Raw genomic sequence first — 10,596 nt, forward strand, 5'->3', positions numbered from 1 at the left:
GGGTGTATCTAATGTTTTCTAGCAACTTCTCAACGGTGAAAATTAACTCTGACTTTACCTTCCACTAATAAAAACAATGGTATGCAAAATCACAAATGTAAGTTATTTCTATTTTAAAATTTATAGTTTGTATTTCTATACACGATTTTATTTTGGTTAATTACATATGAGGCATGTGTGACTAGGATAAGGACAGGCCAAGGATATTTGAGCCACGTGTGATCTTTGTTTTAGCATTCCAGACAAAATAGGACATTTCAAATGATATTTCTTATAGCTCTCTCTCAGTATTGTTTTAACATTAAAAAATCAGTAGTTACTTAGTTTAATGAAACATTTTATAACGATGATTTTGGTGATCAGGTATGATACAGATACTAGCTTTATCCGAATAGCCTTGAAAAATTTTTAATTTTCCCCAATAAAACAATAATATTTTCCAAACAAATAAACAAACAAATTCACAAGAAAATTAACTGTATTCTACTACTCAGGAGCTCTTCAAAATGAGCACAGGTAATAGATATCTGTTTTGTATGTTATCTAATAATGCTTTACAAAGATATAGATTTTATTTTGTCAAGACATGTTGGATATGATCATTTCAAAATAGATTGCTTACACCTGATACAACATTCTACTCTCATCTTAATGCCTGAGAAACTATCAACAACTTGAGATTTTCCTAAAGACTACTGCTCCCCTCACAAAAATAGTTTGCAAGTAAATATCTCCATACAGGTATTTTACCATCTGAGCGGCACCACCCAAAGCAGGGTCAGAGAAGACTCTGGGTTAGATTAGATTAGCATATTAATTTACAACTCCCACTTGAACATATTACTGTTTCTTAGTGGTGGTGTTTGTGCTAATTCTGCTACTGCTAGTAGCTTGTTTTTGCTACAAGTTTCTACGTACTTAGTAAAGGACATCTATTATTGCATTAAAACCTCCTAATACAGAGAAGTGTGTTTGCACCTCCTCTTACAAATGAACAATTTCTGATAGGAGAGATGAGATAATTCACCCAAAACAAAATAGCAAGAGGAAGAGAGAGGCAGGATTGGATTTGGAACTACAGCTAAACTGAAGACACTAGAATCGGAAAAATACTGTAAGGGAGGCTCATGAGAGAAGGAGGTGGGTAGGAAAAATTACAGAATCGGGAAATTAGGAATGACTCCACCTAACTTTGCAGTAAAAAAAAAATAATATTTATGTCCGCTTTTAAAATGGACTCACTTATGAGCTCATTCAAATTATGTAAACAGCCTGTGGCTCATAGCCTAGAGTTGGCTATCTCTGAGTATCCAACTGCATAAATCTCTTTAAATGCCATCACATGCAGAGATACACTGTTTCTTCCAAGAGACCAGATTTAGCCATAATTTCATTGAATTTATTCATTTGTGCACTTATACATTGACTCTTCCAAATATTTGATTTTCTTGTAAATAACAGGCACTTGGCCTACAGACCAAAGGTGCCATGCTCTGCCCCAGATCTGGAGCAACATCCCACCTTCCTAAGAGCAACAGTCAATATTCAAGAGAATAGACACAGACGACTCATGTGTCTCCAATCCTAACATCGCTTCTGTGCAAAAAGGTCAGTTCAACAAAATCCAAATCTTGGAAAATCTTTGGGAAGCATAAACTCTTGAAAACCTCTCTTCCACTCATTGTTACAACCAACTGAATCATTTAACCACAGGTCCTCAGGATGATTTCCTGTTAAGTTAGAATACTTTTTAAGCAACAATCAAATTCTCTCAGTCTTATCTCAACTAGAAATTATGGCATTAATTATAAAGATAACAGTCTATGGAAAACATGTACCTTCCTTTATATCAACTCACTAGCCATTAAAGGTACTTTTTGGCTTATTCAATGAGAAATAAAAGCCTATCATAAAATTTTATAAATTGATTAAAATATATGCAGAAATAGTTTTTTTGTTTGTTCATTTTGTTTTTTCAATGCCCTTAAAGCTTTTCAGGATAAGAAAAGTTTAGCTTACAAGTTACCTCAACTCTAATCTGAACTTCTGAACCCCAATTTTCCTCTAAATCACAGGCCCAACTCCTCTCTGTTCCCTTTAAGAGAAGAATAAAATGATTAAGTAAACATCTGTACATACGAGTTTGCTGTCATGACATTTTTTCTGAGGTAAGGGCAAAAAATGTGAAACTGTGTGTAAGTCCTTAATTGTATGCACAGTCAGGAGACTACACACTGTATAAACATGAATTGGCCAACACTTCGGTTACTTTTCTTGCCTTCTGAAAATGCAATAAAATTGCATGAAAGCAGCAAAGGGGAGAAGTGGCTTCTTGCATACAGATAAAAACAGAAAATCAGCTGTTTTTATCTGTGTTCATCTCTCTCAACCATTTAGCTACTTATTATATTCTTCATAACCTTGAAGATATTTCATAAGAGACAGAAATGCCAACAAAGAAAGTTAAGCAAATTAAATGGAACCTACTCTTTGACATGCAAATGTGTTTTAGTTTCGCCCTGCTAGACCGTATGTTTCATTATGATTAAAAATGTCAAACAATATTTCGCCTGCTGGGAGTGTAGGTTTTACTTCTACTTTTCAGTCTTACTCAAACCTCCTTAATGCATAATTTATGAGGAACAGCAGCCTTTGGTTGCTTTTAGAAAATTACAAACTATGAACCCCATGGTGGCATTTTGCTAAATGGTTTTGCACATATTGGCTTTTGAACCTTTATAGAATAAAAGCACACAATAAGAACCTCCTTTTGGATGATTATTCTCTTATATGCAACTTTCAGGGGAGAAAATAATCTGGCTGCATCAACAGAGCCATTGAGTCAAATCTTCCGTCTACTCAATTCATGAGTTTGTCTTTCATTTTGGGTGATGCAATCCTCAAACTACTTATTAGTCTTTCTCATTTCTCTCTAACAGCCCTTCCCTCATCCTACCTTTTACTGAGAAACTCGTTGATTAGGAGTTAGGTAAAGAGCACTTACTAGCTGAAAGCCAATGCAGCATATTAAAGTGACCTGCTTTCTCTCTAACCACATCCTCTGCTGTTCTGTGAGCTTAAATGAACTTACCACATGCATTTGCAGTGCGCCAAGGCCGCTGGAAAAATAATTCCCTTTGTAATAAGAAATACTTAAAGAGCAAGAGAATAACATATTTGGGGAAATCTAGAGAGTTGGGGACACCGAGGCTTTACAACTGTCGTTTTAAATAGCTATGTTTTGTTTAATAACTTTTAGAATAATAGATTACCATGGTCATATTTTCCTGTCCATCTGAAAGGGTAGTTGAGAAGATCCAGTGAGATAATATATGCTTAGAGTCGGGTCTCGCTCATGGAAAATGTTCAATATATGTTTGTATTAATTTTTCCTTTATGCAAGAGTCATATGTGCCAAGGGGAGCTGAGATTTCTTTAGGAGAAACTCTGTATTTGAAAACTTACCTTAAAAAAGGAAGATGAGAATTCTAGCAGTATAGCCATGATTGACAAATGGGAGATTCTACTTTGTACCCATTAGAATGGCTATAATCAAAAAGAGCCAAAGTTAAAACATGTTGGTGACTATGTGACACAACTGAAACCCATGCACGCTGCCAGTAGGACTATAAAATGATGTGGTCACTTTAGAAAACACCTCGGCAGTTTCTCAAAATGTTAGATATAGGGTTCCTATGTGACCCAGCAATTCCACTTTCAGGTATATACTCAAGAGTAACGAAAACATATATCCACACAAAAACTTGTACAGGAATGTTTATAACAGCACTATTTATAATAACCCAAAAGTAGAAACAACCCAAATGTTTGTCAACTGATGACTGGACAACCAAAACATGGCATATTCATAGGACAGATTATTATCTGGCCATTTGAAAATAATGAAATGCTGATAAATGTTACCACATGGATGAACTTTGAAAACACTATGACAAATAAAAGGCCAGATGACTAAGACCACATATTATATGATTCTGTTTCTATGAAATGTCCAGAATAGGCAAATTCATCAAGACAGGATGCCTGAGTGGCTTCTTCAGACTAGGAGTGGAAGGTGATTGCCAATGGTACAGGGTTTTCTGTTGGGTGATGAGAATATTCTAACATTATTGGTGGTGGTTGCACGACTCAATGAATATATTAAAAATCACTGAATTGTGCACTTTAAAGGGATAAGTTATATCTTAATAAATGCCTAAAAAAGAAATAATGACTAGGTAAGAGCCAATTCACAGGGTCCCAGAATGGAAGATATTACACATATGTGCTGTGGTATATTGTATAATAAACTAGAATATCAATTTGAAAAATAGTTTTTTCCTGTCAAAAGTCAAATCACACCAAATTTAAGATGTTCAGTGTATTGCACATATAAAAGAACAATTGAGAACTGAAAAACTATCAACTGCAAAGTGGTAAGAAGCTTGCTCACAGCAGTTACACAGTTTATAGAGCATAAAGGAGACTTCATTTTGACCTGTTTTTATACATTAACACTCTTTTTTTTGAGACAAGGTCTCACTCTATCACCCAGGCTAGCATGCAGGAGCAAGGCCATAGCTCACTGCAATCTCAACTTTCCAGGCTCTAGGGATTCTCTCAGGATTCTCTCACCTCGGCCTCCAGAGTAGATGGGACTACAGCACCAGTCATCCTGCCCGGCTAATTTTGTTGATCAACATGGGGTCTTACTGTTTCCCACAAGTTAGATCCAACCCTCCCCTACAACTCACCCCTTCCCCAGCCAAGGCCTTTGGTTCATAGAGCATGGATAGAGGCCTATGGTGCTTTCTTCCCAGCCCCCAGTAGACATTTTACATCAGGAGAGGCCTGGTGTGTTTTCAGCTGGTAACACTGGCTCCAGTAAGGCTGAAGGCAGAGAGAGAAGGTTGAAAACTGTTGTAGTATCCAGGTAAGAAATATCGCAGATGAGAAATCCCTTGAAGTATGGGTATGCATGTGTGTGTTCTGAGGTACGTGGGAGGTGGAGGTGTAGGCAGAGTGACAAATTGTGAAAATAAATAAATGTATAATCAACAGGAGTCAGTGATTAATTTAGAAAGAGGGAGGAGAAAAGAGGATGTCTTTGTTGATTTTAAACTATTATAACAAAATATCTAAGGCACCCTATATATAGAATCAAAATTTATTTGTTTAAAACCCAGAAATTTATTTTCTTATGATTCTGGAGACTGGGAAATCCAAGATCAAGGCACTAGCAGATTCTGTTGTCTGGTGAGGGATACTCTGCTTCCAAGATGGTACCTTGAAAGCTAAATCATCCAAATGAAAGGAATGCCATGTCCTTATACAGCAGAAGGCAAAAGGGGAAAAGGGGACACATGATGTGTCCTAACAGGGCAGAAAGCAGAAGGGAAAAAGGGATGAACTTTTACATCTAGCCCTATTATAAAGTTGCATAATCTCATTCATGAAGGCAGAGCCACACCATTCAAAGGCCATGCCTCACAGTACTATTGCATGGGAATTAGGTTTGAACATGAATTTTGGAGGTGACCAAAACACTTAAGTCATAGCAGAAGTTCTCTGGCTTGAATAGCCAAGAAGATGGTGGTGTCATTAATGAGAGGATGAATGCTAAGATGGAGGTGTTTTGAGGAGCCCCATGGAAAGCTCCATGAATCCGAGGAGCCTGCAGGATTTTGGGCTGAGAGTGAGCTGCAGCAATTAGAAATTCCAAGTGGAGATAGCTTTTTGAAACCATCCATTTTAATTCGAAATACCAAAAACACAGGATTCAAAGCAGGAATATGGAAGAAATGCATGACATGACGTATGAAATGAAGACCTTTCACAAGTGCAGCCAATTAGGGGATGAAGAGACTAAGGCGAAGAAAAGAGAAAAAAAATCAATAAGGAAATTAATTTTTCCACAACTGTCACTCTAGTCGGGAAGGCCCACAGAGACAAATTTTGATTACAGGCAGTGATCTCCTACAGCAAAATGAGTCACTGACCCCTACTGTTAGGTTGGTGTAAAAGTAATTGTAGTTTTTGTTGTTACTTTTACATGACAGAAACTGCAATTACTTTTGCACCATCTAATATTTAGAAGCTGATTTTCTCTGAATTAATGAATATAATGAGTTTGAAATGATTTTTAATGCCACATGAATCACTATTCTATGATTTGAGGCATCACCTCAGACCACCTCCTATCTCTAAGCTGTCATAACCACCCTGTCTCAAGGCAGAGCCCAGGCTTTAAATCACATCTAGAGAGGGCTGCACAAATGCAGAAGGCCTTAAAGATTACCTTAAAGATTACTCTGATGTGAGGCCAGGCACTGTGGCTCAGGCCTGTAATCCCAGCACTTTGGGAGGCTGAGTCAGGCTGATCACCTGAGGTCGGGAGTTCGAGATCAGCCTGACCAACACGGAGAAACCCCGTCTCTACTAAAAATACAAAATTAGCCAGGCATGGTGAGACATGCCTGTAATCCCAGCTACTCAGAAGGCTGAGGCAGGAGAATTGTTGAACCCGGGAAGCGGAGGTTGCAGTGAGCCAAGATTGTACCATTGCACTCCAACTTGAGCAACAATAGTGAAACTCCGTCTCAAAAAAAAAAGAAAAAAATATATTATGCTGATGTTTATGTTTGAACTTAATAGTGTGCCTAGTCAGTCATGATGGGAGGGTAAGAGAAATAGGCTGTCTATTCTGCAGGATTTGAAAAGAACTGGAAATTCAAATGTCAAGTAAGCTATAATGGCATGCTCTAAAATAGCAACTCTGACTAAAGAAGGAAGGTCAGTGAAATGAGAATAGTACTAGAAGTGCAACTGAACATTTACTAGACTTTATAGCAACATTTTCACCACAGAGAAAAGTCAGCATCAGCCTCCTAAAGCAAAGTGCTCACGACACATGAATCAAGAATGTTTGACACAGCCAGGTGCCAATGACTGAAGTCTGCAACAGCAAAAAAAAAGAATGTGCAAATTCAAGTTAAATCCTTTATTATCAGTGAGATAGTCTGCTTAATTAAAGTCATAAATGGTCATTGTTAAATTAAAAGGGGCTTTGCATGTCCTCACCTGTGTATTAATTTCATACATTTCACAGCCAGGAATCCAATTAGTTTCCACTTCTATAGTTAATCAAAAAATATTAGGTAATTAAATTAACTTTCAAAATTCAGTCTAACCAGATTACTAGTACAATAATATACTGAATGTTCTCCTCTCATTTAATGTATTAATTACTGTATGTTCTTTTCTTCCATAGACATTAACTGGGTTTCATATTTATTTGCATGTTTTGAAAGCCCTGCTTAATGAGAAGTTGGCTATTTTTCCTTAAATTGAAATTTGTTGAATGTTACTCAAATCATCACACCTTAAAATGAAAATGAAAATTATATCTGTGGAGATCAGCTTGACCCTCTTCCATATCTTTACCAAAATCATGTCCAGCTAGCATTTTTAGCTTTCCTAACAGTGTATATACCAAAGCCTAATTTGTTACATTTTAGCATCATATGAAGTTATAAACAAAGCATTCAAGACTATTGTTAACTGCTTCTCCTTTGAAACTTTGTAAGCAAATTCATCATCACCTATAACATCATTGTCATCTTGGTTATCTTTCTAAATTGCATTTCTTTTAAGGATAAAGAGAAAACTAAATTGCTTCAGCTTAATGTTAGTAGAAGGTAGAAGGCAGAGAGTCACTGCAATCTTGGTAAGTAAAGAGGCTCAATTTTTAATACTGTTTTGACTTATACCAAATAAGTACAAGAGAGATTGTTTCACAGGGCTAATGCATGTATCATACCCTCAAGATACAAATCTGATACAGTGTCAGGATCATTAGCTTTCCTTCTGCTGAGAGGCTACAAGCAATATATATATATATGTATGTGTGTATTTTTTTTTAAAGGGTTTCTCACTCTGTCTCCCAGTCTGAGTGCAGTGGTGCAATCTCAGCTCACTGCAACCTCCACCTCCTGGATTCAAGTGATTCTCCTGCCTCAGCCTCTAGAGTAGCTGGAACTACAGGAACCTGCCACCACACCCAGCTAATTTTTATATTTTTAGTAAGGACCAGGTTTCGCCATGGTGGCCAGGATGTTCTCCATCTCTTGACCTCATGATCTGCCCACCTTAGCCTCCCAAACTGCTGGGAAGCTAATCTTTTTAACTCCTAATCATATATTATTGTGCTCCAAGTTGACAGATAGCGTAAGAAAGGCCAACCTTAAGAACTATCTTTCAAATTGTTCAGAAAGCAAATCAACTTATTTTCCCAAGAATTTTTTCAAGGACAAAAATGACTGTGAAACATTTAACATAGTTTTCTCAAATTGCTCCACATCAATCTGCGTATTTGCAAAAAGGTAAGTAAATGGCAAGATATGTATATATGGTGAGAAAACAGAAATAGAAATAAAACAAGGACAAGAGACTAAGACAAAGTGATAGACAAGAAATTAAAACCTTGACAAGAACATGGACATGTAAGTATATGAATGAATATCTTATCCTCGTAGTTTCATTCTCCTATTTTTAGCTTAGTTTCATGGACAGGGCAAGAATTATGGAGAAAGAATGGAGTTTGCATCTTGGCCCATGACATGTTGACTATGTCTTTAGGCAAGTTACTTAACTTCTCTGAGACTCATGTTTCCCTTTTATACAGAAAGACATACAACTAGTTCACAGGCTAATTATGAAAAGCAGCATAAAATCCAGAAAATGTCACCTCGTATATATGCAGTATAGGTCCTGGCTCCACTTTCTGTCAACAAATACGTATTAGCACATTTTTAAACATCGCTCTTTTAAAATGCCTTTGGTGGTACTGGTGGTGAAGGTGCTCAGTTTATTTCTCAAGCATGGGTACAAGATGACTTTCAAAACAGTTTATCTCTATTTCCAGGCCCTGTCTACTTCTAATACTATGCTTGCTCCATCTTCTGTCTGCTTCCAAACAATTCTGGGCTTGTTGTTTATGTAACATGATTACGATTTGTCAGAGAGGATTTGCGGTGCGGGAATGTACCTTCTACATGAGCATCTGTCTGGCTTGAATCAGAATAATGAATAACATACAGATGGTCTTCCTGGAGTGGTTTATTACATTCATTATCTGAACATCACACAGCAGTTCTCCACAGTTGGCTAACACCACTCACGCTCCCCACCTTTCCAAAGTATATTACACATGTTCATAATAGTATTCACCGGCCTTAAAGTAGTTTTCTTGACTCCATTTTTTTTTCAAATATTACCTTGTCCCTGTAAATGTTCTTAAAAATTACTGTGCTAGGCAAAATCATGCCATAAAAGTAATAAGAATTATGGGGTAAAATGGGATTCGTGGCCTGACACTCAAAAACTTCATTAGCGGTGGTGGAGGGGTGAAAGATGGGAGCATCCAAAAAGAACAGTGGCAGTTTTACATATGAAATAGTTAAGAAATGCATAATACTGGAATAAATATGATATTTTACCTTTAAGAGAGCTGACGTTTGCTTGTGGAAGCAGCACTTGAAGGGTGCAGCTTATGAGTAATTGTAAAGTGATAGAGGAGTGTTGTCTGAAATCTAAATCTGCATGAATGTGGCTCATAACACACCCACAGTGAACTGCGGTAGCTTATAAATATTTGAGGTGTACGCATGTGTGCGTGTTTTGTATATTTCTACAGAGCTCGTGGTGAAGCTTTCTACGTTCACCTAGTATTTCACATGAATAAAATTGTGTACAGGCAAACACAAAATTTGTGCTATGCTCAAATCAATCCCTAGTATACCAGTTATTAGAAGAAATTCATGTTTTCAAAATATAGTAGTATCACAGAAATGACAGTATATGCTTCATCTTCAGAATATACATGTACACACACTGCTTTGGATGGAGCATGGGCCTGACAAAACATTCTCAAGTGAGCCTGCTGTTCTTATGCAATGAACAAATGCCTGTTTTAAGAAAACCAGCATTATTTACTTTTTAAGAAGTAGTTGGGATTAATGAATCACTAATTTCAGATTAAGTTGACTTGGTTGGAATTGGGTAGAGACAAGATAAATTATAATGCCACCTATTTTTAATTTTGAATCTCTTCGATTAAGGCAAATTTATTTTGCAAATTACATTTTATTCCACATTATGTGAAATTGACTCCCATTCCAATACGGTACTTATGTCACTGAAGTGGGACAAAGTTTGAAAATAAATACATTGGGTTGTAACAATCCTGAGCATTGTATTTCCCTTCAAGGGTTCAATATCAGTTCGATAGCCAATGTATTTAGAACCAATCAAGTGTCAGGAGCCAAATCTCAGTGGCCAGTGCTCTCTGAGACTCCAATCCTGTTCCAAGTTTTCTCATCTGAAGGTTCCTCTCTCACACTCATTTTAGAAAGAGGACAGCTACATTATTGAACAGCTACCTTCTTTTTAAATTTCTGGCAAAATTATTTGTTTATCATTTTATTTATCTAGTGTTTTATTATTTTTAAATTTTAGTATATATGACATATATGCACAATTAAAATAGCAAATTTTATTTATGGGTTTATCAGCAGTGACGATAACCACAGAAACATG

This window comes from Sapajus apella, unplaced genomic scaffold, assembly GCF_009761245.1.
Source record: "Sapajus apella isolate SASKATOON/1434 unplaced genomic scaffold, GSC_monkey_1.0 scaffold13, whole genome shotgun sequence".
In the NCBI taxonomy this organism is placed as follows: domain Eukaryota; kingdom Metazoa; phylum Chordata; class Mammalia; order Primates; family Cebidae; genus Sapajus; species Sapajus apella.